Consider the following 5,000-nt stretch of genomic DNA (forward strand, 5'->3'; position numbering starts at 1 on the left):
CTTAACTGGGAAATCATATTTAAGAGGTGTGTGGCCTGATACCCGCACCTGTCGGCCTTAACTGTGCATGGTGGGAGGAGTAATTTTAGTCTGGATGCTACCATTAATCTCCAATAACACGTTTGAGTTAGTCTCGCATGTTATTAGATCTTAGTATCCCCCGATCTATCTCACTACCTTTCGGTCTACTCATGTGAGAATGGACATTTGTTTATATATATATGCAGGGCCTACGCAAAAATGCATGTTTGCATGTTTATGCGCGTTCCCGTGCCCGTACTTATATTTGTTACTATGTATAGATTGTGCCCGTGAATGTACAGCGTAGATGCATATATATATATACAAATAAGCAATTATGCACATACTCCAAGCGTATGTCTATGCCCGCATGTATGCACACAGCACTCATACATAACAGCGTCCACGCGTGCACACACATGCAATGTGCCCATGCATTATAATTTGTATAAATATATATAGTAGGTAATGGTATACATATATCTGGCAACAATTCGGCGAGTTAATTACTAGTTGGTACCTAACCTTATGAGCGTCCTAGTGTGACCTTGACCGTTGGTGATGCCATATCTTGTGTTGAGTTTTCATTACGAATAATTTCCAGACTGATATTCAGTGTGGTTGCATGATTAGATTTATGAACACTGAAAACATAACATATGTGATTCTATAGTATAATGTACTCACGAACTAGGAATGCATTTTACTCAGGCCAGATGTTGGATGGTAGTTGATCACCTTTGACCCTTGGCACTGACGTTAACGTGGCATCTATGGGAGCGTTAAGCGATGTTTGACTCATTTACTGTTGGTTTGCTTGGATGGTATGATTTTATATTAGAAATATATTCAAACATCCTCAGATGTTTTCACACTGCATTGTATACTTGCAAATCATTATAATAGATGGTATAACTCAATGTTTTCCAGTATTTATGTTGTGGCACTCTTTGGCATCTCACTGCCTTTGAAAGGACTAGCTTTCTTGTGGCATTCTTTCCTTTTTGAATTTTCTATAACACTTGTGTAATTTTTTATTTCTATTTCGTTCGTGTATGCACTCTAGACATTCACAGATATTTTCACCATATGCTGTGCTGCCACAATTCACTGGATATACATAATTTTACACTTAATATCTCTGAGACCTAACATCGACACCTCTCCTACTCATTGCCAGATATCTATATCATAAATATATATATATATATATATATATATATATATATATATATATATACATATATGTATGTATATGTATATATATACATATATATATATATAAATATATATATATGAATGTTTTTGTATATATATTATATATATATATATATATATATATTATATATATATATATATATATATATATGAATATATATGAAAGAAAAGAAAAAGAACAGAAAAAAAAAGAAATACATGTATATATATATACATGTATATATATATATACATATATATATATATATATATATATATATATATATTATATATATATATATATATACATATATGTATATACATGTATACATGCGTATTCATGTATGTATATATATATATATATATATATATATATATATATATATATATATATATATATACAATGTATGTATGTATATATATGTATATATATGTGTGTGTGTATATGTGTATACAGACACACATCTATGTTTACACACACATTTATACACATATATGTGTGTGTATGATCACACACACATACACATACACACACAATCTAACTCTCTCTCTCTCTCTCTCTCTATATATATATATATATATATATATATATACCACCCCCTCCACGTTAAGAGAGGAGTCGTTACTTCCCTCTTCCCGCGTGCCCTTCGCATCTGTGACCCACAGCATCTGGATGAAGAGCTCAGTTTTCTCCGTTGTACCTTTGGCAAGCTGGTGTACCCTCGTTTTGTTCTCCTCCCAGAGAAACTCCTCACCTGCTTGTCCTCAGCCTACCCTACATCGAGGAAATCCATTCCCCTCGCCGCTTACTTCAGCCTCTCAACTGCAGACTCACCTTTCCACAGGTGAACACCCTCCGGCGCAACCTGGTCCACATCTGTCCTCCCTCTGCCTCCAAGGTTGAAGCACCTACGCCATTCCATGCTCCTCCTTTGAGATGCAGTACTTCGGTGAGACCGACGCTTGTCTCTCTAAGTTCAGTTCAGAGACGTCCCTTCGCCCGGGCTATATGCACGAGACGGCCCGACCTCTGCCAGCTATACGTGCTGACTCATCTGATTATCATCACTGAATGCTTACCATGACGGTTGGATTGCCTGAAGGCGCTCCAGTTGCCAGGGGGAAAGCAATAGGCATAGCCGCCTTACCAGCCCGGCGGCTGTCGTCTCTGGGCCCTGCCACAATGTCTGCAGTGTCGCTCATCATACCCAATGGTGGGTATGATTTGCCATGCACAAAGGTAGCCTAATCTCAGTCTGTGAAGATTGACTTCGGCTCACCTTGGTATTTTAGGAGAGAGTATCAGCGACTCATAGCCTGTGGCAAAGAGTTCATGGTTCTGTGCAAGCCGATGCTGCACTTTTTGACTTAGCTGCAAGTCCGGCGGGGACTGTAGGACTTTGGCAAGAAACTGAGCCGCCATCTGATCGATCCGGATGTCCAGAGGGAAGAGGTTAGCCTCCAAGAGGAGGTTGGTAACCTTAGCCCATATAGGAGCACCCAGAATGATCCTGGCAGCATCGTTTTGCATGACGTCAAGCCTTTTCCTTAGTCAAGGCTTGACCGTAATCAGGGCGATGGAGGCGTAGTCCACGATGGGATGGACAGTGTGCACATAGAAGGATTTTAGTACACGGTGCCCAGCCCCTAAGCGCCGCCCTGACAGAGCTCTCATGACAGAGAGTCTTGCCTTGGTCCGTTCTAGGAGGTATTGAATCTCCGAGCGGAAAGTAAGGTTACTGTCAACCCATACACCCAGATATTGGAAGACGTGAACCCACTCTAGCTCTAACCCTTGGACTCGCAGCCTTTGGTCTCGGACATCCTGTTTCAGCGCCTTCGATTTGGCTGCTGAGATCTTAAGCCCGACTCTGTGGCATTCCTCAGACATTAGATCCAGACAACGCTGGGTCTTTCTGATTAGGTTCTCATTCTGCCTCCCAGTGGAGATAATTGCCAGATCATCTGCATATGAGATGATCTTGCACGCCGCTGGGAGTGGAATGTCGAGGATGCTTAACATGAGGGTGTTAAACAGAGCTGGGATGAGGACCCCCCCTTGTAAAGTGCCATTCTCCAGGGGTAAATGCCTGGAAAGGTCACCTTGGAACTTCACTCTGGCAGTTCTGTCCCGAAAATAGTCACCAATCCAGGCAAGCAGTCTGCCCTTGATTCCTTTGCGGATCAGGACCTCTTGCATGGCGAGTGGGCTCGCCAGTTCAAAAGCCTTCTCCAGGTCCAGGAAAACAATGACAGATCTGGTGTTGCTGACAGTGCTCAGTAAGGTGGCCATACTGTGAGCAGTGCTCTTACCCCTTGTGAACCTATGTAGGTGTTCATGTGGAGGTCCCAGCTTCCATTAGAGCCGGTTCAATACCATTCTCTCTGCCGTCTTTCCCAGTTCATGTGGAGGTCCCAGCTTCCATTGGAGCCGGTTCAGTACCATTCTCTCTGCCAACTTTCCCAGACAGCTGAGTAGAGAGATGGGGCGGTACCGACCCGGCTCCTTTGGTTTAGGGATGGGAACTATGTCAGCCCTCTTCCAGCACTGTGGTAGTGAGGAAGTCTCCCAGGACTTGTTGATGAGATACAAGAGTGCAAGCTCACCTTCAAGTCCTAGGTGGGAAATGATGGGGTAGGAGATCCCATCACAACCCGGGGCTGACCGTGAACTGGTCTTACATATCCGCCGTAATTCCATCAGAGAGAATATGGCATCTGCATCATCAGGCCCGACCGCCTTTTCTCTGATGAGGGCATGCCTGCCTGGAAGCAGTTCCTCTTGGCATGCCCTCAACTCTGATGGTAGACCGGCGCTACTTGTTCTAACAGAAAACTCGAGTGCCAGTCTCTCCGCTTCCGACCGCGGGTCATGGTGGGTCTTTCTTGGGGCTGAGCGATTTGTGGCCCGTCTGATACAGTTCCACAGCTCCGTAAGGAAGGTTTGGCGGCCAAAGGACTCACACCACTCCAGCCAATTTTCCTGCTTTACCCTCTTAGCAGTTTCCTGAGCGTCCCTGAGAGCCTCTCTCAAAAGAGTGTGATTCTAAGGGGTTCTCTGTCTGTGGAAGTGTCTTCTGCACATATTGATTCTGTGGTTGTCCTCCTTAATCTGATCATTGTAGTACCAGGCGTCTTTAAAACACCTGGACCACGGACGAGTTTTGGGAATGGTCTCTGAGGCTGCCTCGTCTATGGCATTAACTAGTCTTGCCTCAAGTGTATATCCACATTATCATTATGTGAGAATTCACTGGTTTTGAGGCACCTGGCCAGGGCCTCCTGGAAAGCTTTACAGTTGGCCCTGCCCACCTTCCATCGAGGATTGTGCTGGGGCACAGGGGCCGGGCCAGCGTCCAAGATGGTGGTGACTATCCCATAGTGATTGCTTGTGGCAGTGTTGTCCACAGACCAACTAATTCTCTCGACCAGGGCTGCAGTGACAAAGTTAAGGTCAAGGACCCCCCACCAACGTGTGTAGGCTCCTGGTTGTTGAGAAGAGCAATCTCGGGGCATGACTCAAGCACCACGGCTATGTGATAGCCTGCCGCATCCCGGCTCCACGTGGGAGCCAGGATGGGATGGTGGGCATTGAAGTCTCCCCCTATGAGAATTGGCTCGTGTAGCACAGACTTCACTAATATCTAAGCTCCTACAGGTTGGCCTGCTGTACACATTGTACAGCTTGAGGGGACCTCCAGCCATATGGATCTCAACGGCAAGGAGTTCAACTCCTTCTCCACACTGCACAGGATCGGCAATCAAGGAGCAGGGGATAGTCG

This window comes from Penaeus japonicus, unplaced genomic scaffold (assembly GCF_977035675.1).
Source record: "Penaeus japonicus unplaced genomic scaffold, GWHDUDI00000001_assembly GWHDUDI00000022, whole genome shotgun sequence".
Lineage (NCBI taxonomy): Eukaryota > Metazoa > Arthropoda > Malacostraca > Decapoda > Penaeidae > Penaeus > Penaeus japonicus.